Raw genomic sequence first — 20,684 nt, 5'->3', positions numbered from 1 at the left:
TTAATTTTGTTCCAACTATGGCAGACCAACATGGCTACCTACCTGTAACTAGATATTTTTATATTACTGTCTTATACAGTGGCATGGGGGCAGATGGGGCTCATCAATTTGGGAAGGTAGTCCATCTAGGAGAAGGAAAACTGTGATCCAAATCTCTCCTGCTTTGCTGTTATACTCTTTTCATGAGAAAGGCTTCGGAACTCAACCCTGAGGAAAAAGCCATTCCTGCTGCCTGCGGGTTTTCATCAGGAGAAGAAACCCTACACAAATACGGAGTCCTTAAGAAGGTTAGATAGTGTCTTCCTCGCCTCCTTCCAGCAACTCCTGCAGCCAAAGAGGTCATACATGAATTGCTCTATTCCCCTTTGGATCACATCAGCAAGGAACTCCATGTATATGGCCCAGGCTTGCGCCCCAGAGATGACTCTTTGGTGCTGCTAAAGTAGCAAAAACCACATGGGAGGCTACTTTAGGGTCTCTGCAGCCACAACAGGCGCTGTGATTCTCTAGTGGTTTGGCTTCACACCCGGAGGTGCACCAAATTGTCTCTCAGGACAGATGGATCCCAACAATGGCAGGGGCATTCAAATGTCGTTAATGAATGTCCTTAACATCCCAGGGAGAACAGATTGGGTAGCCGCAAAGATGCAAAAATATATAAATAAATAAATCCAGGAAATGGACAATCTGGCTTATTTTTAAAATGTACAGCTCCAGTCTAGGTGGGGCCCTTTTTGGGTCGTTTGAAAAATCTGGTTCCACATGGTTGCAAATTTAGCCTAGACCATCCCTTGTGGGAGTTTCACTGCAAATCCTATAAAATACAGCCTCTTGATGTTTGAGTTTCATGATTATTCTGCTCGAGATTTTGTCCATCATCCCATCCCGAGTTTGGAAGAGGGTGAGCATGATCTTATTGGAGGGTGAGATAGCTGGACTTATATCAGGTTTAATGTTTAATTCCATGGGGACATTTTGGAGGAGGGGCTTCCCCTTTTCCTTGGGACTTGTGTTTCACCTCCACCCTTTCACACGTTTTGTAATTCCTCCTTTTCAGCTGTGTATTTCAGGTGTGTGTAAAGGCACCTGCTGAGATTGTTTTTTTAAAAAGAGGTGGGATGAAGAGGATCAAAGAAATACATGGAAGATAAGACTATTATCAGTGGATAGTAAATGGAAATCCTAGGTGGGAGGGTTGCTGTTGTGCTTGGGTCCTGCTTGCGGGGTTCACACAGGCATCTGAATGGCAACAGTGGGGACAGGGTGCTGGACTAGATGGGATCTTCTTATGTCCTAATGGGAACATGGGAAGCTGTCTTATACTGACTCTGGCCACTGGCCCATCTAGCTCCCTATTGTCTACAACAATGAGTGGCAGAGGCTCTCCAAGATTTCACACAGGGACTCATTTCAAGCCCTACAATCTGGGGCCTTCTGCATGCAGAGCCTTCCATTCTCCTTCTCCTTGCATGTTATTGTTCCTCTTTCTCTCACCTCCCAAGCTATAGTTGTTGTTTGTTGTTGCTGTGGTTCTTGTTATTTAATGCAGCAGAATGAGGTGGGCAGAGCCTTGAGGTGACAGACTGAGCCCCACCACTTCAGATCATGAGCAGGTGAAGTGCCATTCTTGAATGCAAATACTTTTTTAAAAGAACTATTAGCATAACATGAACAAATCTTATAGCTCAGTATTGTCCACTGACGTTCAAGAGCTCTTCGGTGTTTCATGCAACGAACATTACCAGTGAGCAACCTAGAGATTCTGGGAATTGAACCAAACAAGACCACTGGTGATGAGCCTTTTCCCCACTGCATCCTCATTTTCTCAGGATCTGGCTTTCTTTTCAGGTCACCCTCATCTGCCCAAAGATGTCTACTCAGAAAAAGGAATGCATCACGGACCCACCGGCAGTAGCCAAGGAAGAGCCTCTGAAACATGGACCAGCCCTGCAGCAGCAAAGAGATCCCCCACCCAAGGCTGAAAGAGCTTCCAACCCACCACCAGAGGATCAGCACCGGAATGGGAGCTGCGCTTGGTCCAAAGAGAAGTAGCAAGCCTGGTCCATCATTACCATCAGGCGTAGTGAAAACAAAATGGAGCCAAGCCATTCAAGCATGCCAAATCTCCCTCAACCTCAAAGAACTTGTCAAATCCTTTCTATCTCATCATATCGCATTCAACAAATGACACAGCTTAATTTATCATGTCTTTACAACAATAAAATGTATGTCAAATCATAGCTGGGTTCCATGTGTTATCAATGGCGGTGTACAAATTGGTCAATTTTAATTGCTGTTCAGTTTTGCAAATTCAAATGAAGCACAATCTCATTTAACACATGCCCTGCATTGCAAGGGGCTGAACTGGATAGCCCTTGATATTCCTTCCGACTCTACAGTTCTATGATTTCCTGTGATTTCCCCATAGGCAACTGACTGGTCAAAGTTTCTGACTACACACCGTACATTTAAAGCACATTTAAAATGCACAGCTTCTGCCAAATAATCATTGGAAGTGTAGCTTCCCCCTCATAGAACTACAACTCCCTGCACCCTGAACAAACGGTTCTTAGGATTATTTGTGGAGGGAAGATGCCAGGGTTTAAATCTGTGCCCACTAGGGCTGGGCAAATCTCAGTTTCAGTTTCTCTTCCTTTCATATATTTCCGTTAATAAGCTTCCACATCAATTTGTGATTTATTTATTTTTAATCCTAATGCAAAGTCATCAGCATTTTAATTTTTCCTTAAGATATCACTTCAACTGCAAATCTGTCTAATAATTTATGTATTTATTGCCATTTTCTCTAACAGAATGCTTTTTTGTGTTTCATTTCCACCTATATAGGGGGTGTTGGTGGTGCAAGGGGATCTAGCAGGCAGATGACTCACCCTTTGAATGACGCTTGCTTATACATTGTTAACTTGTTTGTATTTATTTTTCACCCTCCGCCCTGGGGCAGCTTACGCAATGCCCATAATAACAGAGTCAAGTAAAATCAGTAGAGGAGATCAGTTCCAGGACCAGAACAAAACAGATGATTGCTCAAATGTCCAACCAGTTGTGATCAATGCTATGAGGTAGGCAAAACCACCGGGTCACAGCCAACCAGCACATTTTAAGCAGATGTAGGGGACAAATGGCCTCCAGTTGTTACTGGACTACAGTACCCATCATACTTGACCATTGAGCATCTGTGCAGGGACTCATTGCAGTTGGAGTTTAACAACATCTGGATTGCCATGGGCTCCCAATTCCTTCACACCCATGTGGGTGCATTTAATATGTGATCCCCAGTTGGTTGGGAGACATGTCTAGGATACAGGCCAAAAACTTGGATCATTCAAAATATCGATGGACTACAAATCTCATCATTTCTGACTGTTTCCCATACTGGGTGGGGGCTGATGGGAAAGATAGTTGAATAATATCTGGAAGGGCGCCATAACATTTTGCGCAAAACAGGAAGGGATGGACAAATTATTGAATACCAGCAAGACTGAAATAGAAGGGATTTAGCTGCTTAACCCATCCCCACCTGGTGGCCATCATAGAGGGAATTCTGAAAAGGGGGAACCATCTCTCCTTTGCAAAGAGGGGTGAGAACATGATACTGGCCTAGGCAGGGCACTGGTCTGATCCAGTTTGGTTGTTTGATTGTTCTCATTCCAAGTGATGGGGAATTTGAGAATTGGTTGGGGGAATGCTATGATTTCTCCTGGCCCAGCTTCCTAGACAATTTCCACCACTTTCCTGTAGATTACCATGGAAAATGAGCTGAAACACATCAAAGCACTGGATGGGGTTGATTCACTAAGGAAGGGAGGAAGCCCTACTGAATGCAATGTATGAATGAAGCTATCCCATGGTTGACCTGTATATTTCCACCCAGTTTATTTTCCCATCTCACATCCAACGCATCCTGCTGATTGCAAGCAGAGTAGTCACATCCTAATCAATTATCATGCCCACACACTTCTCTGCAGGATGCTGTCAACTTCTTACAAAAGTCCTGATAGTTTAGGTGTCAGTTCATCAGCAGAACCCTTGGTGAGTCATCCAACTTGAGCGACCATTGGTTATGCAATGTAAGGTTCAGGTGAGGCTTCCAGCCAGGAAGAGTCACAAGAACATGATATGTTGACAAGCGTGTAGAATGTCAAACAAGGAGAAGTAATGTAGCTCAGTGAGAGCATATGTGTTACATGCAGAAGGTCCCTAGTTCAATCCCTTGCACCTTCTGGCACCTCCAAGTAGATCAGGGAGATGCCCTCTGAACCACTGGAGACCACTGCCGATCAGTATAGACAAAACTGAGGTCGATGGGCCAAGGCTTTGACATACTTAGTGTCAGGGACTGGCAGGACTCTGTTGTGCTGTGTTTTATGATGGGCGTAAAGCCGAATAAACATTCTGATTCTGACTCTGAGAAGTGTGCACCATGGAAGGGGAGCTGGAATCTGACCCAGGAGAGGAGTCCTGTGTTTTGTGGGGAACTGTGCTGGTCAGGAGGCAAGAGCCAGAGGCAGGGGGAGCTTTAGAGCTGGAGGGTGGAGTGCAGGATGGGTTGGAACAAGAGAAGGAAGCGGTAGGTGGTTTTGTCTTGAAGCTGCCACAAGACTCAGCTTCTTTGCACATACAGTGGTACCTCGGTTTACAAACACAATTGGTTCTGGAAGTCTGTATGTAACCTGAAGCGTACTTAACCTGAAGTGAACTTTCCCATTGAAAGTAATGGAAAGTGGATTAATCTGTTCCAGGTGGGTCCGCAGAGTACTCAACCTGAAGCGTACTTAACCCGAGGTATGAGTGTAATTGGTTCTGGAAGTCTGTGCTTAACCAGAAGTGTACTTAACCTGAAGCGAACTTTCCCATTGAAAGTAATGGAAAGTGGATTAATCCATTCCAGACAGGTCCGCAGAGTACTTAAACTGAAAATACTCAAACCGAGGTGTACTTAAACCAAGGTATGACTGTAGCTTGTGGGAGGTGTTTTGATCCAGTGGATTCACCCACTATTGCCAAGTCCACCTTTCACCTAAATTTCATGTAAACTTCAAACAGTGTATATTGGAGCATGTAACGTAATGGTAGAGAATCTGGTTGTCAGTCCTCCAGACGAACACTTTATTCCTGTGACACTTGATCACATTGATGGGAAGACTTTATCTAACAGCAAGTGGTCACTTCACATTGACAAGATGCTGGACACCATGCAGAACTTAAAACTGACCCTTCATTACCCAGCTATCAGTTATAGAGCATATTACTTTACTTAGTGACAATGTCATAAAGGATGTGTCTATTGATCAAGCGTACAGGTATTGGATCACAAAGGCCATACGGACAAGAAAACTTCTTGGACAGCTTTTCCAGGACTGTCCCTGGAGAATAGGGACACTAGGAGGGTCTGGAATTCTGTGCATTCTGTGAAATTATAATCCAGACACTCTTGTGCTCAGATGACAGTGAGGAAAGGAGAGCTGATGTCTGAAAGATCATTGACTTGAGGGATGGAGATGATGACATTCTGGGAGATCATTCTGTATGTCTGAGGAAGAGACATCTCAGCAACCTCAATGCTTCATTTCTGTTGGAGCAGATGGATTGGTCTGAAAGGGTATATGAACCTCCTTCAACATGCAAACTTACTGCAGCAGAAATGCAGCTGAAATACTGACAAGCCCATGCAAGTTCCACAATGGCTCTGTCACGCTTAGTCTTTAGAGAGGCTTGTGAAACAAGTCACAGAAGCACAAGCAGGGTGAACACACATGAGAAACATGAGGACTAAATCAATAAAATCAATAAAATTTCAGGATCATTGACAAATGAACTTTGTTGCGTGACGAGGTTACCAGACACCCCCCCAAAATAACTCACACCACACACAGAATTTTAGTTTGGGTTTTGGCAATAATTTGGCCACAACTTTATTTAAAATACAATTAAATGTGAGTGTTGGCTTAGGCATTGGTTAATCCATCTGTCCCCCGCCTGGGACAGATCAGCTCCCACTTCCCTAGCCGTATAGGGAAGTCAAGTAAACACCCCCATGGGAGAGGAGGTAGCTGTGTCCAGGCACTCTCCCCTCGACCAGAAATGCTCCCCAAAGGCTCGTGCTCTGTAATGGCCCCAGCCTCGCCCGTTGCGGGGGTGTATGGACTAGAGCCCCAGAGCCCCAGGATTCCTTTAACGAAATACTTCTATGTGGAGCAGCATTTTAATGAGGGGTAGGCACCTCCATGCCAAACCCCTCCACCAACCAAAACTATAACCAATGCCTAACTGCCAACCTAACAAGTTGTGATGATTTGCTAAGCAGTAGGCAAAAACCAATGGCAACAGCCAATCAGTCAAATGCCAAAATTCCTACTGGGCCCTTGCAAAGCAAGTGACTCCATGAAAGGCAAAGCAATGTCAGGCTAAACCATTAGAAAAAAGGCGGTGGGCGGGAGGGAGATCTGAAGCACTTTGCAAAGTGAAACTAACTGCTGGACGTTGAGATTTTAAGGAGCCCTTCCTGTCAATCAAAATTCGCTACATGCTCTCAATCGACACCACCCCCAACCCAGGGAGATGTCTTTTTAACCCTTCCGCAACCCGCGCTCTTCCTGATTGGAGAACGCGCTTTCTGGTCAACATTTTAAATGTCCATGTAACAAAGGATGGTGGGTGAGGGTGCTGTTTGCTTGCTTCATGTTCTGCTCCTGTGGTTTGGTGGTTAGAGTGCGCGACCAGAACCTGAGAGAACAGGGTTCAAATCCTCACTCAGCCATGAATTTCATTGGGTGACCTTGGTCAAGCCACTGCCTCTCAGCCTAAACTGCTGCATCAACTGATTTTAAAAGGGTTAGCATATTTTCAAAGCCTGTTGAAAGCTTCTTGCAATTTGTGTAATTTTCTAGTGTATTTGAGGACTCATGCCCAAGGTGGACTCATGCACCCACGGCGTGCTGACTTCTGTATAGATATTTTACACTTTGTGCAATGTCTAGAGCACTCATGACACAGTTGCGTGGGGTGTCTTTCCTGATGTGGATCTCAGAAATGAAGGAAGCCACGGACATATATGTTTCAAACAATTATCTCACAGTCTGGTTAGCTTAAAAATATAATTGCAATTTAATGAAGTGTATTTGAAACAAAAACGTTATTTTATTTGTGAAGGTGTGGCAAGAGTTAATGAGAACCATAGCCAACTCATTCTCATTTTCCTGTCATCCTCTTCTTGTCTGAGTTCTGCAAGGACAACACTGAGACTGAGGATGCTAACAGGGTGTGTGAATGCCCCCTGGACTTGTAAGTAGGACAATAGGCAGATGGTTGCTGAGGCAGTGAGTCATTTAACCTAATGGAGCATCTTCCACTGAGCTTAGAGGAGGGCAAGGGGCTCTAATTCTTTTTTCCTGGACTTATGGAGGAGTCCAGGGGGCAAAGGAAGTTTTTTTTTTTTTAGTGAGCAACAAACTCCAAGCATAGTTGGAATTGAACCAAGGGCCTTTGTAGCCTCTTCCTTCGGACCTCTCACTGGTTAGTGAGCTCTGATCCTCAAGCATTACATTTACCTGTATGGATATTCTATCTAAAACTATTTGCTGACAAAGATTCATCTTCGAAACAGTTGATTCAATACAGATATACTGTCTTGGACACCAGGGCAGTCTGGAGCAGGTCGGGAGCCCTGGCAGCGTCCTGCCCGGCTTCCACGCGGCTTTGCCGCGCAGTGCCCCACCTCCTAGCCCAGCGCCCTGGTGCCCTGGCGCCCCGTGCCACCGGAACCTTACCTAGAGCCAGCCCTGTTGGACACCATCCATTGAAAGGCGTCATGGTGTTTCTCGCGGCACCAGCAATTCATTTCATTGACTACTTCTTAGTTATGGACTGATATATATTATTTTGAAGTTGATGAATTGTAAATTTTGGATGACATTTTACTACGACTACTAATACATTTACTATATTCATTAGCCACATGGTATGGCTGTATTTGAGCAGATTACGTTTCTGAGCACAATTCAAAGTGTTGGTACTGTCCTTTAAAGCCCTAAATGGCCTCAGCCCAGTATACCTGAAGGAGCGTCTCCACTCCCATCATTCAGCCCAGACACTGAGGTCCTCCCATCAGGTGTCAAGGTAATAAGCAGCTATCCTATTTTTAAAAGACATCTGAAGGCAGCCCTGTTTAGGCAAGTTTAGGGAAGTTTTTAATATTTAAGGCTGTATTGCTTTTAACACTCGATTGGGAGCCGCCCAGAGTGGCTGGGGAAACTCAGCCAGATGGGCGGGGTATAATTAATTAATTAATTAATTAATAATAATCACAATAATTTGTATTATTATTATTCTGTATTGCAACACAGGCAGGGCCGTCTTAAGTATATTTGGCGCCCTGGCGCCGTGGTGCGACGCATCCCTCCGGCGCCCCCGCCCCATTTCCCAGCGTGACGGGTGGGCGGAGCTGCGCGACCGGAGCTGCGCGACCGGGCCAGCGGGCTCCACGGCGGGTGGGCGGCCCTGAACACAGGGGGTTGTTTATGTCACTATTGGTTCCCTATAGGCCAAGGATAACCAATATAGTGCTCTTCAGGTGTTGGGGACCACAACCCCCAACAGCGCCAACTGGCATGGCCAATAGTTAGGAAATATGAGAGATGTAGTCCAAGGCATATGGAGGGCACGGCATTGGTGACCCCTGGTATTAGTCCTGGTGTTGTAGGATCTATTTGGTGGGCTCCCCCCTGCCAGTCTCAGGTTTATTGGGACCCTGATCCATCTCAAAGTCAGAAACTCAGTTCAGTTCCTTAGACAGAGCTAAGGTTAGATAGTTATATCCTTTAGCTTGGTGGTCTGGGCACTGATGGATTTGGGGATCATGACAAATTCCATTAATCTACTCATCTCTGGAATAAACACCTTAACTGTTGTTACCCAGGGTAGAGTGTCGTAAGAACATGGGAAGAGCCTGCTGTCCCATGTAGACCAATATTCTGATCTTACACTGCCCAACTAGATACCTATGGCGACCCTGCAAGCAGGACCTCTGGCTTCATACAACTGGTATTTAAAAACATTACTGCTTCCTACTGTCAATGAAGCCCATGGTTAAAGGGTAGGAATCAATGTACCATGAGTACATCTTGGGCATAAATATATAGATAAAGAAGTAGCACAAACAAACAGATTTCTTGGTTTGCAATAAGCTTTTAATGAGTTTTCAAGAAGAAAGTCTGAACATTTACATTATTCACATTGGGGAATTTCAGCCAATTATGGTTTGCAAGAAGAAAAGGGAATATGCAACAAGTGGTGATAATAAATGAGTATTTCAACCATCCTTGAAGGCATCTACTTCAGCTTCTGGGGGAAGACTTTCTGTTGACTTTGTTGTCCACCACAACATCCGCCGCCACTGCTGCCACCACAGCAACCGCCGCTGCTGCTACCGCCGCCGCATCCACCACCTCTGCTGCCGCCGCCACATCCGCCACTGCTACTGCCGCCACCACATCCACCGCTGCTCTGACTCCACTGAGAGGAAACCACACCGCGGCTGCCACCACAACATCCCCCGCCACTGCGGCTGCCACCACCACATCCTCCGCCACTGCGGCTGCCACCGCAGCACCCACAGCCTCTACCACCACAACAGCAGCAGCTTCCTCTTTGTTGTTGCTGGCTCATCTTTTCTTTGGATTGGATAAGCCTTGGGGAAGAGAGAAAGAGAAAGAGATTAGCATCATTTGGGGGATGAAGTCTCAAAGACAGCAGAAGCTTTGAAGTCAAAGGTTCCAGATGTTGCTGGATTATAATTAACATACTCTCTGACCATTTGCCGGAGTCACTTGGGCTGATGGGAACTGAATTCCAGGAATGACTGGAGGAAAAAGGGCTGCGAGGAATTCAAATTTATGTTGTGCTATGGAATTTCCTACAAACAACACAAATATTTATAGGTATTTTCTGCCACTACCAGTCTAAACCTCCCAGAGAAACCTATAACTATACATATACTAAGAGATATCAGGACCTGAGCTGTAGCTCAATGCATCTGCTTGACACGCCAAAGGTCCCCATTTCAATCTCTGGCATCTCCAGGTAGAACAGTGAGAGATGCTTGCACAAACCCCCGGAGAGCTACTGCCAGTCAGTGCAGGCAGCACTGAGCCATATTGTCCAATGGTCTGATTCCATGGAAGGAAGCATCTTGTATTCCCAGCTTCCTGTGTTCTGATGTTTCTGTTTTTATTCCTGCATTGCAGGAGATGGGACAAGACGACCCTAAAAATTCAAATAAATTACGCAAAGTTTCTTCCATACATGTCTATGCAAATATCTGATAAAAATATCTGATCAAAGCACTGAATAGCTCTATGCCCCTTGTGAAGGACTATCTGTTGGCAGCACCTCACCTGCTTTGCAAGCAGAAGGTTTTACGTTTGAAATCTCCAGTTGAAAGGGGAGACCAGTCTTCCCCAGCTTGGGGAAAAAGTTTGGACTACAGCTCCCATCAATCCCATTAGTCAGCCTGGCCAATGATCAGGAATGGTGGGTGTTGTAGTTCAAGATATCGGTAGTTTGTAGAAACTTTGGATAAACCATTGCATGACACCTTGAAGAGCCGTTACTACTAGGCAAGATGGACCAATGGTCTGATCAGCTACAGTCATGCGCTTTGGAGAAACTCGATCTCAGGACGCAAGGGAGAAACGTGCTAAGAGGAAGGCACACTTGGCAAATCCACACTGTGATCAACTCCCGCCTGGAAACCAGTGTCCCCACTGTGGAAGGACGTGTGGATCCAGAATTGGCCTCCACAGTCACTTATGGACCCATTGTTAAAATCGTGTTTATGGAAGACAATCTTACTCGGCTACGAGTGATCGCCAAAGAAGAAGACCTGGGCTGCTAGAAGAATTGTTCCGTGATGAAGCAAATGCACCGCATGCAGTGGTGACCTGCTGGATCAGGCCAAGGACCCATCTGGTCCAGCATCCTGTTCTCATGGTGGCCAATCAAATTCAAGCAGGAAGCCCACAGGCAGGGCATGAAGTTAAACCCTCACTCACTCACTGATTTGACCATAAGAAAAGCCCTACTATTCTCATAGTGGCCACCCAGATGAACTTGGAAAGCTTGCAGTCAAATGTTGAGTACAAGAGTGCTCTCCCCACCTGTGATATGCAGCAAGTAATATTCAGAAGTATACTGCCTCAAAGTGGAAGGAGAACATCATTATTGTGGCCAGTAGGCATTGATAGCCATTTCCTCAATGAATTTATCTAATCCCCCTTTAAATTGGTGACCACCACTACTTCTTGTGCTTTTATCCTGTATTTTTATGTTGTGAGATCTTAATAATAATAATAATAATAATAATAATAATAATAATAATAATAATATCTAATTCCATAGTTTAACTATGCATGGTGTGAAGAAGGACTTCCTTTAGCCACTGAAAAATCCACAGCATCTCCAGGGTTTTGGACTTCTAAGAATCCTTCTCCCTGCTTCTGATAGACCCATTAATAGCAAGAAGGTCCTCATACTCACCTATTGATCACAGAGTCGAGTGTTGGTCAAGTCAGGTGTTGCTGAGCGAATGAGAAGAGTTTGAGATAAAGGACCTTTTATAGCATCTCCCAATGCCCTCTTTCAGAAATGGTGACGAGTTCTGAGAAGGCCCATTGGCTCTCGCGGCATCTAATGCCTGGCCTTAATGACACAACGATTTGCATTAATTGTGATGACTCATGAGAGAGATGGCTATCTCCAGTTACTGAATAGCGTGTGGGTTTCTCTTGGTGAATTCTTCATGCCACTCTATAACAATGTAATTGACAGCTTAATGGGCAGCTTGCACATGTCCTGAAGCCTTTCACATCTGTTCCTCTGAAATCATAAATTCCAGCACTTTGGGATGGGATGGAAATGATAAATTACCCTTGCAATGTGGTAAGGAGAAAATATATTTGAGCTCCGGGGAAGATATATCTTCAGGGACCTAGGACAGAGATTGGGAACTGGATCCAAATAAGAACAAAAGCAGAGCCTTCTGGATCAGGCCAATGGGCCACCTAGCCCAAAGCTTGTTCTTATAGTTGCCTCCCAGCTGCCTCAATGAGAAAGCAGTTTCCCCTCCTGTGCTTACCAGCACCTGGTATCCAAAAACATTACAGTGGTACCTCAGTTTCCGAACGTCTTGGAAGTCGAACGTTTCAGTTTTCGAACACTTTTCGGAAGTCAAACATGCCACACGGCTTCTGTATTGAGTTTTCCGTAAGTAAATGCTTTGGTTTTTGAACATTTTGGAAGCTGAACGGTCTTCCGGAATGGATTACGTTCCAGAACCGAGGTACCGCTGTACTGCTTTCAACAATGGAGGCAGAGCATAGCCATCTTAGCTAGTAGCTTGTTGTTGTTGTTCAGTCGTTTAGTCGTGTCCGACTCTTTGTGACCCCATGGACCAGAGCACGCCAGGCACTCCTGTCTTCCACTGCCTCCCACAGATTGGTCAAACTCATGTTGGTGGCTTCGACAACAGTGTCCAACCATCTCATCCTCTGTCGTCCCCTTCCCCTTGTGCCCTCAATCTTTCCCAACATCAGGGTCTTTCCCAGGGAGTCTTCTCTTCTCATGAGGTAGCCAAAGTATTGGAGCCTCAGCTTCAGGATCTGTCCTTCCAGTGAGCACTCAGGGCTGATTTCCTTCAGAATGGAGAGGTTTGATCTTTTTGCAGTCCATGGGACTCTCAAGAGTCTCCTCCAGCACCGTAATTCAAAAGCATCAATTCTTCGGTGAGCAGCCTTCTTTATGGTCCAGCTCTCACTTCCATACATCACTACTGGGAAAACTATAGCTTTAACTATATGGACCTGATAGCCTTATCCTAGTGAAATCCTCTTTTAAAGCCATTCAAGTTGCTGGCCATCACTGCCTCATGTGGGCGTGAGTTCCACAGTTTAATGATAAGCTGCATTAAGAAGTACTTTCTTTTATCTGTAGCAAATCTTCCAGCATTCAGCTTCATAGTGCCCCAACCATCCCTGGAAATTTTGTTTATTTATTTGCCACATTTCTGTTGCATCCTACCTCCCAAAGGAGCCCAGGGCAGCAAACAACAAATGATTAAACAATGTGAAGTTCTTCAAAACAATTACACAAAATGAAGACTGGGGACTCAGCTACATTGGTAAAAAGAAAAGTGTTATACAGTCGTACCTTGGTTTTCAAATGCCTTGGGAGTCGAATGTTTTGGCTTCCGAATGATTGAAAACCAGAAGTGATTGTTCTTTGGAACCTGAACATCCGACACTACTCCTGCTGCTTCCGATTGGCTGTAGAAGTTCCCTGCAGCCAATTGGAAGCTGCGCCTTGGTTCCCAAACGTTTCAGAAGTCCAACGGACTTCCGGAACGGATTCCGTTCAGCTTCCAATGTAATACAGTCGTACCTCGGGTTACGACCACCTCGGTTTGCGAACAGTTCGGGTTACGAACTGCGCAAACCCGGAAGTGTTTTCGCCACGCGCGCGCATAAGCCGCGCACGCACGATCGCGCGCTTTGCGCATGCGCAAAATGGCGGCGCCCATCGTGCTCGGTTTGCGAACTATTCGGGTTACGAACTGTGATCCGGAACGGATCGCGTTCGTAACCCGAGGTATTACTGTATTGTATTTGCATTGTATATGCAATATAACACTGTGACACCAGATGGCACTGTGGAGTCCTACGTTTCCCTACTGGATTTCCATGTATAAGTTTACAACACGTTTAACTGAAACACTTTGATGTATCTAGATCCAAACTGGGAAACATTTCAAATTCAAAGCCTGTTGGGCAGAGGGTCTTCAGTATTTGCTGAAAAGAGAACAGAGACAGTGCCTGTTGAATATTCTGGGGAAGGCATTCCTATTGGTCAGTGCCGCTATACTAGAGGTCTGATTCCTACTTGTGCAAAACAGACCTCCTAATAAGATGGTGTTACAAGGTGTATGTCTGGACCCACAAATGTGTACAGACCCGACATGCACTACTGAAAGCAATGGAACTTTTCTCATGGAGTCTGCATGCATTAAACATGTGTTGTGTGCATACCTCAAAACCTTTTGCCTGAGAAAGAACTTGTCACACCAGGAGATCTAAGAAGATTGCTTTATTACATGGAAAAGAGAGACAGTTTGTGGGAGAGGACTTAGACAATGAGGTTACGAAGATGCAGGCAGCAAATCAGCTCTCAGTATTGTACACCCTTTAATCCTAGAGAGTAAATAGAGATTCTAACTACCTGAAAGCTTAGAGAGTAGACATAACAATGTGCCACACAACTCACACTCAAAGAAGGACAAGGAAGCTGCCCAGAGTGGCTGGGGCAGCCCAGCCAGATGGGTAGGATATAAATAAATAAATAAGTAAGCCATGATGGCTATGGCAATGCTTCTAACTACCATAGAACCATAGAATCATAGAACCATAGAGTTGGAAGAGACCACAAGGGCCATCCAGTCCAACCCCCTGCCAAGCAGGAAACACCATCAAAGCATTCCTGACAGATGGCTGTCAAGCCTCTGCATAAAGACCTCCGAAGAAGGAGACTCCACCACACTCCTTGGCAGCAAATCCCACTGTCGTACAGCCCTTACTGTCAGGAAGTTCTTCCTAATGTTTAGGTGGAATCTTCTTTCTTTTAGTTTGAATCCATTGCTCCGTGTCCGCTTCCATGGAGCAGCAGAAAACAACCTTTCACCCTCCTCTATATGACATCCTTTAATATATTTGAACATGGCTATCATATCACCCCTTAACCTTCTCTTCTCCAGGCTAAACATGCCCAGCTCCCTAAGCTGTTCCTCATAAGGCATCATTTCCAGGCCTTTGACCATTTTGGTTGCCCTCTTCTGGACACGTTCCAGCTTGTCAGTATCCTTCTTGAACTGTGGTGCTCAGAACTGGACACAGTACTCCAGGTGAGGTCTGACCAGAGCAGAATACAGTGGTACTATTACTTCCCTTGATCTAGATGCTATACTCATATTGATGCAGCCCAGAATTGCATTGGCTTTTTTAGCTGCTGCATCACACTGTTGACTCATATCAAGTTTGTGGTCTACCAAGACTCCTAGATCCTTTTCACATGTACTGCTCTCAAGCCAGGTGTCACCCATCCTGTATTTGTGCCTTTCATTTTTTTTTTTGCCCAAGTGTAGTACTTTACATTTCTCCTTGTTAAAATTCATCTTGTTTGCTTTGGCCCAGTTGTCTAATCTGTTAAGGTCATTTTGAAGTGTGATCCTGTCCTCTGGGGTATTAGCCACCCCTCCCAATTTGGTGTCATCTGCAAACTTGCTCAGGATACCTTCAAGCCCATCATCCAAGTCATTGATAAAGATGTTGAATAAGACTGGGCCCAAGGCAGAACCCTGTGGCACCCCACTAGTCACTTCTCTCCAGGATGAAGAGGAGCCATTGATGAGCACCCTTTGGGTTCGGTCAGTCAGCCAGTTCCTGGAAACCACAGGAGTGGAGGCTGCGCTTGTGCTCAGATCCTGTTATGAGTCTCCCATTGAGGCATCTAGGTGACCACTGTGAAAACAGGATTCTGGACTACATGAGCCATTGGCCTGATCCAGCAGCCTCTTCCTATGCTCTCATGCTCTTCACATTGAGAAGAAAAGGGGCTTCCTTAGGGAAACTGTGCAGTGGAACCTCAGTTTATGAACACCTTGGTTTACGAATTTTCGGTTTACGAATGCCGTGGACCCATCTGGAAGGGATTAATTCACTTTCCATTACTTTCAATGGGAAAGTTTGCTTCAGTTTATGAATGCTTCAGTTTATGAACAGACTTCCAGAACCAATTACACCCATGCTTCGGGTTAAGTACGCTTCAGGTTGAGTACTCTGCGGACCCGTCTGGAACGGATTAATCCACTTTCCATTACTTTCAATGGGAAAGTTCGCTTCAGTTTATGAACGCTTCCGTTTAAGTACTCCGTGGACCGTCTGGAACAGATTAATCCACTTTCCATTACTTTCAATGGGAAATTTCGCTTCAGTTTATGAACGCTTCAGTTTATGAACAGACTTCCGGAACCAATTGTGTTCATAAACCGAGGTACCACTGTATAGGGCTTTATACATTGCCCGCATGCTAAACACTCGATGTCACAATGAAACCAGGTGATCCAAAAGAAAGCAAACCAAAATCCTTCGTGGGAGCAACTTGAGCCAGGTCTTTAGAAGATTTTTTCCTTCTCTGACTTCAATGCAATACTTACACTTGCAGCAAGCCCCAAAGCCAGTTTCCACCTGTCCCGCACCTGACATGGAGGTGTGGGGAGGTGAGTCTAGTGTTGCAACTGGGGATATGGCAATTGAAATCCATATTTTAATTGCATTTTAAAAACAGAGACAGAAAAGAAAAGAAAAAAACACATCCCATGTCCCCTTACCTCCACCCCCCAGTTGCACAACTTTCATATGAATCTCGACATACAACTAAATACCTGGTGACTTCCCTTTCACCCTTTTCCTCTTTCTTTTCTTTTAAATCACATATTCCAAATTTTTAATCTTCAAATTTCTTCCTGTCAGTGTGGTGTAGTGGTTAAGAGCGGTAGACTCGTAATCTGGGGAACCGGGTTTGCGTCTCCGCTCCTCCACATGCAGCTGCTGGGTGACCTTGGGCTAGTCACACTTCTCTGAAGTCTCTCAGCCCCACTCACCTCACAGAGTGTTTGTTGTGGGGGAGGAAGGGAAAGGAGAATGTTAGCCGCTTTGAGACTCCTTCGGGTAGTGATAAAGCGGGATATCAAATACAAACTCTTCTTCTTCTTCTTCTTCTTCTTCTTCTTCTTCTTCTTCTTCTTCTTCTTCTTCTTCTTCTTCTTCTTCTTCTTCTTCTAAATTCTATTAGCATCTATTCTTCTGGATTTACTCAAGACCCGCTAGGTTATTTACTTGTTTATACTGGTTCTTAAAAAAACCAATAAACATTTCCCAATCCTCCTTATATTCTTTATCATCCTTTTCTCTTATCCTCTTCATTATACTTGCCAATTCTTTTTTAAAAAATACTTTTTATTAAATTTTCCAATTAAAACACAATTCAATTATTTCAATTATATCCAATTATACACATACATATCAATTAAGCCAAATATTATGCCAAATCATAAAAAAATTAGGCTTCCCATGCTTCAATGTCTGGGGGATTCTAGATAACTATTCACACTGCCATCCTAATCCTGATATCAAAATTTTACTGTAGTCCACAATAATCCCGATTTTTTCCAACAGTCCCTCTATATGTTTTCTTCTCTCTTTTGTCTTTTGCCACAGCTTCTGAGATAGGCATCAAACAAGATTTAACACATATCCATTCTTCCTGTGTGGGTTTTTTATCCAATCCAACCTCCCCATAAATCTCTCTTGATCTGGAGTGCCTTTCTTGCCGCGTCAACAATCCGACACAGACAGCGCCATCTTGAACGCCTCAGATTGTATTCCATCTTCTTCTAAACTGTCTGTCGATCACAAGAGTACAACTTTTTGGCGAGGATCGGCCAGTTCACATTATGCACAATCTCTTATAACTGATTTATGGCTTTCCTCGCCTTTTAGCTGCCCTCTGCCTTCCGAGACTCCAATTAGGCTGCTATTATCTCTCAAATTCCAAATACGCCACAGCTCATAAATCCAACTCACCGGCGGCTTTCAGGCCATTCCAATAAGCATACTGACGGGAGGTTTTTTACTCTAACAGTTTAAGAAAGCAACTTCTAAAATCATATCGGATGACAATCCTCTATTTATATGAATTCCGATGCCACACAGTTCAATATCAGAAACTGATATTGGTAGGTAAGAACAGGGGAGCTCCCTTGACATGTTTAGGTAACTCTTGTGCTTAGGGCTGAGGCATATTGGGCTTAAATTAGAGCATTTAAAGATAGAGTTTTGTCTGGAAGGGAGAAAGAGAGAAGCATATTCACATGTTTGGTGATTGGGAAAGGCAGGAGACCTAAGGACGAAACAAAATAATGCCAAGTTCTATCTCAGCCTGATGGTGGAAAATGTCAAGCGATGAAAAATATATTTTGGGGTTTACGTACAGCAGTGGGGAGGAGATGCAATGTCTCTTCCTCTGGCCCCCTCCTGGACCTATGTTGAATTAAATCAAACCAATGTTTAATTTAATACAAATAAGATAAACATTAGCCTCACCACTGAACAAATCCAGGTGGTGTGGGCTGATTCCTGAATTTCCCCATGGCAAGGCAAGCTGACTGGGGGCCCCTGGATTGGTGCCATGAGTCTGATGGAGTTCTGTGGGAACAGTCCTAGTTTCTACACACCATGAAAGGGGAAAAGGGAAGGGTCAAATGGCAGGAATTGGGGTATGAACAGGGCTGGATATATGTCCAACAGAGTTCCGGAACAGATTAAGTTTGAGAACCAAAGTACCACTGCATATAGAAATGAGCAAACCAGTGATATTTTAGGGAGCAGGCTAGCAGGTAGGGCCCCTTACTTACAGCACAGGAGCCTACACAACACAAAACACTGTTGATGTATGTAGGTTTTCTTTTATTAATTTTTTTATCTTATATTTTGGAAATGTACCTCCAGGCTTTTTTTCCTTTAATTTTTTTGGGGGCCCCCAAGAGAGTTGGGCTCCAAGCTATAGCTCGTTTAGATTATACGTAAATCCAGCACTGCGTATGTGTGGTGGAGGAAGGGGACATCTTTAGCTATGCTTCAAGCAGACCATCTATAGTAGTCATCAAGACGTAAGCAGGATTCAAGCAAAACAGCAACTCTCTCCTCCTGTAGCTTTCAGCAACTGGTATTCAGAAACTTTATGTCTGAGGTAGAGCTAATAATCATGGATAGCCTAATCCTCCAGGAATTTATCCAAACCTCGTCCTAAACCATCCAAGTAGGCGTTCAACACTGCTAGCTTTGGGAATGAGTTTATCTCTAGGCATTTTCTTTAATTTGTCCTGAATCTTCCAGCGTTCAGCTTTGTTGGATGTCTGTGAGTTCTAGTGTTATGAGAGAGGGGGAAGAGCTTTTCTCTATCCACTTTCTTTATGCTGTGCATTTATTATTTTTTAATTTCTATTATTTCTTTTGTTTAAACAAAGAAGTCCCAAATGCTGCGACTTTTCTTCCTAGGAGACCCCAAGATCTCATTCCTTGTCAGTTTCTGCCATACATTACCTGTTGAAGAGAGGGAGGGACATTGCCACGCAAGAGAGGCATACCCAATACAACCTCTAGGTCCAGAGTTAAAGATCACCACGCAGGTGGCGCTGTGAGCCTAGGGCTTGCCGATCAGAAGGTTGGTGGTTTGAATCCCTGCGACGGGGTGAACTCCCGTTGCTCGTTCCCAGCTCCTGCCAACCTAGCAGTTCGAAAGCACATCAAAGTGCAAGTAGATAAATAGGTACCACTCCAGTGGGAAGGTAAACGGCATTTCCGTGCACTGCTCTGGTTCGCCAGAAGTGGCTTCGTCATGCTGGCCACATGACATGGAAGCTGTATGCCGGCTCCCTTGGCCAATAATGCGAGATGAGCACTGCAACCCCAGAGTCAGTCATGACTGAACCTAATGGTCAGGGGCCCCTTTACCTAACTGCATGTCAGGGACTGGGCAGAGGAGGAATGGCAAATACTGCCTCTCCTTCCAGAGAAGAGAAGACCGCCTCCCCAGCTTGACCCTTCCAGAGAAGAGGAAGACACTTTAGATTTACAAAAGGGGTTTGATGGAGGTCACAGCTCAGAGGCAGATGAGGAAAAAAAGTTGGGAAATAATGGGAGAGGAGAAGGAGGAAGAGGAACCACCAGGAGGGCAACAGCTGATGGACACAGTGTCTTTATAAAGCATTCCAGACCCCCCCTCTCCCAGAACCTGGTGTGTCTCGAAAGTAGGAGAGCAAAGAGCTCCAAGACAGAGGGCATGTAGCAGCACCTGTAGAAGTGATGACTGAGGAATAATAATAATAATAATAATAATAATAATAATAATAATAATATATTATTTATACCCCGCCCATCTGGCTGGGTTTCCCCAGCCACTTTGGGCGGCTTCCAAAAGAAAAATAAAACACAATAATCTATTAAACATTAAAAGCCTCCCTGAACAGGGAGAGAGACAAGGGATGGAGATTCCCTCCATTATCCAAGAGGCTGGGTTCTATAGCTTCTGTAAATACAGTGGTATCTCAGTTTAAGTACACAATTGGTACCGGAAATCTGTACTTGAACTGAAGCGTACTTAACCTGAAGCGAACTTTCCCATTGAAAGTAATGGAAAGTGGATTAATCCATTCCAGACGGTCCACAGAGTACTTAAACTGAAGCGTACTTAACCTGAAGCAAACTTTCCCATTGAAAGTAATGGAAATTGGATTAATCCGTTCCAGGTGGGTCCGCAGAGTACTTAAACTGAAAGTACTCAAACCGAAGCGTTCTTAAACTGAGGTATGACTGTACTGAATAAAAATAGGATGGTAAGAAACATTCCTTTGTGTTTGTATGTTCCTGGGCAACCAGCTGAGAGTCACTGGCAGCAGCCTCAAACTGCAGCACTGAGCACCCAAAGTCTGAATGCAGCTGGGGAAAAGCTCCCCCACCCCTGTGGTCTACCTGTCCCCTTTCCTGCACATGTTGTAGATTTAT

General features: G+C 44.7%; 1 long non-coding RNA gene across 1 annotated transcript; it reads right to left on the bottom strand.

The window, feature by feature from the left end:
- Nucleotides 1-9,184: 9,184 nt before the first annotated feature.
- Nucleotides 9,185-11,797, bottom strand: LOC148683193 (uncharacterized). The gene is made up of 2 exons (XR_015947413.1): nucleotides 11,554-11,797; nucleotides 9,185-9,706 (listed from the first exon to the last, which is right to left on the bottom strand). It is a non-coding gene; the product is annotated as an uncharacterized LOC148683193 (long non-coding RNA).
- Nucleotides 11,798-20,684: the final 8,887 nt, after the last annotated feature.

The sequence above is a fragment of the Zootoca vivipara genome, chromosome 16, assembly GCF_965207765.1.
Source record: "Zootoca vivipara chromosome 16, rZooViv2.hap1.1, whole genome shotgun sequence".
Classification (NCBI taxonomy): domain Eukaryota; kingdom Metazoa; phylum Chordata; class Lepidosauria; order Squamata; family Lacertidae; genus Zootoca; species Zootoca vivipara.
This window is presented reverse-complemented; position numbering and strand designations above follow the sequence as displayed.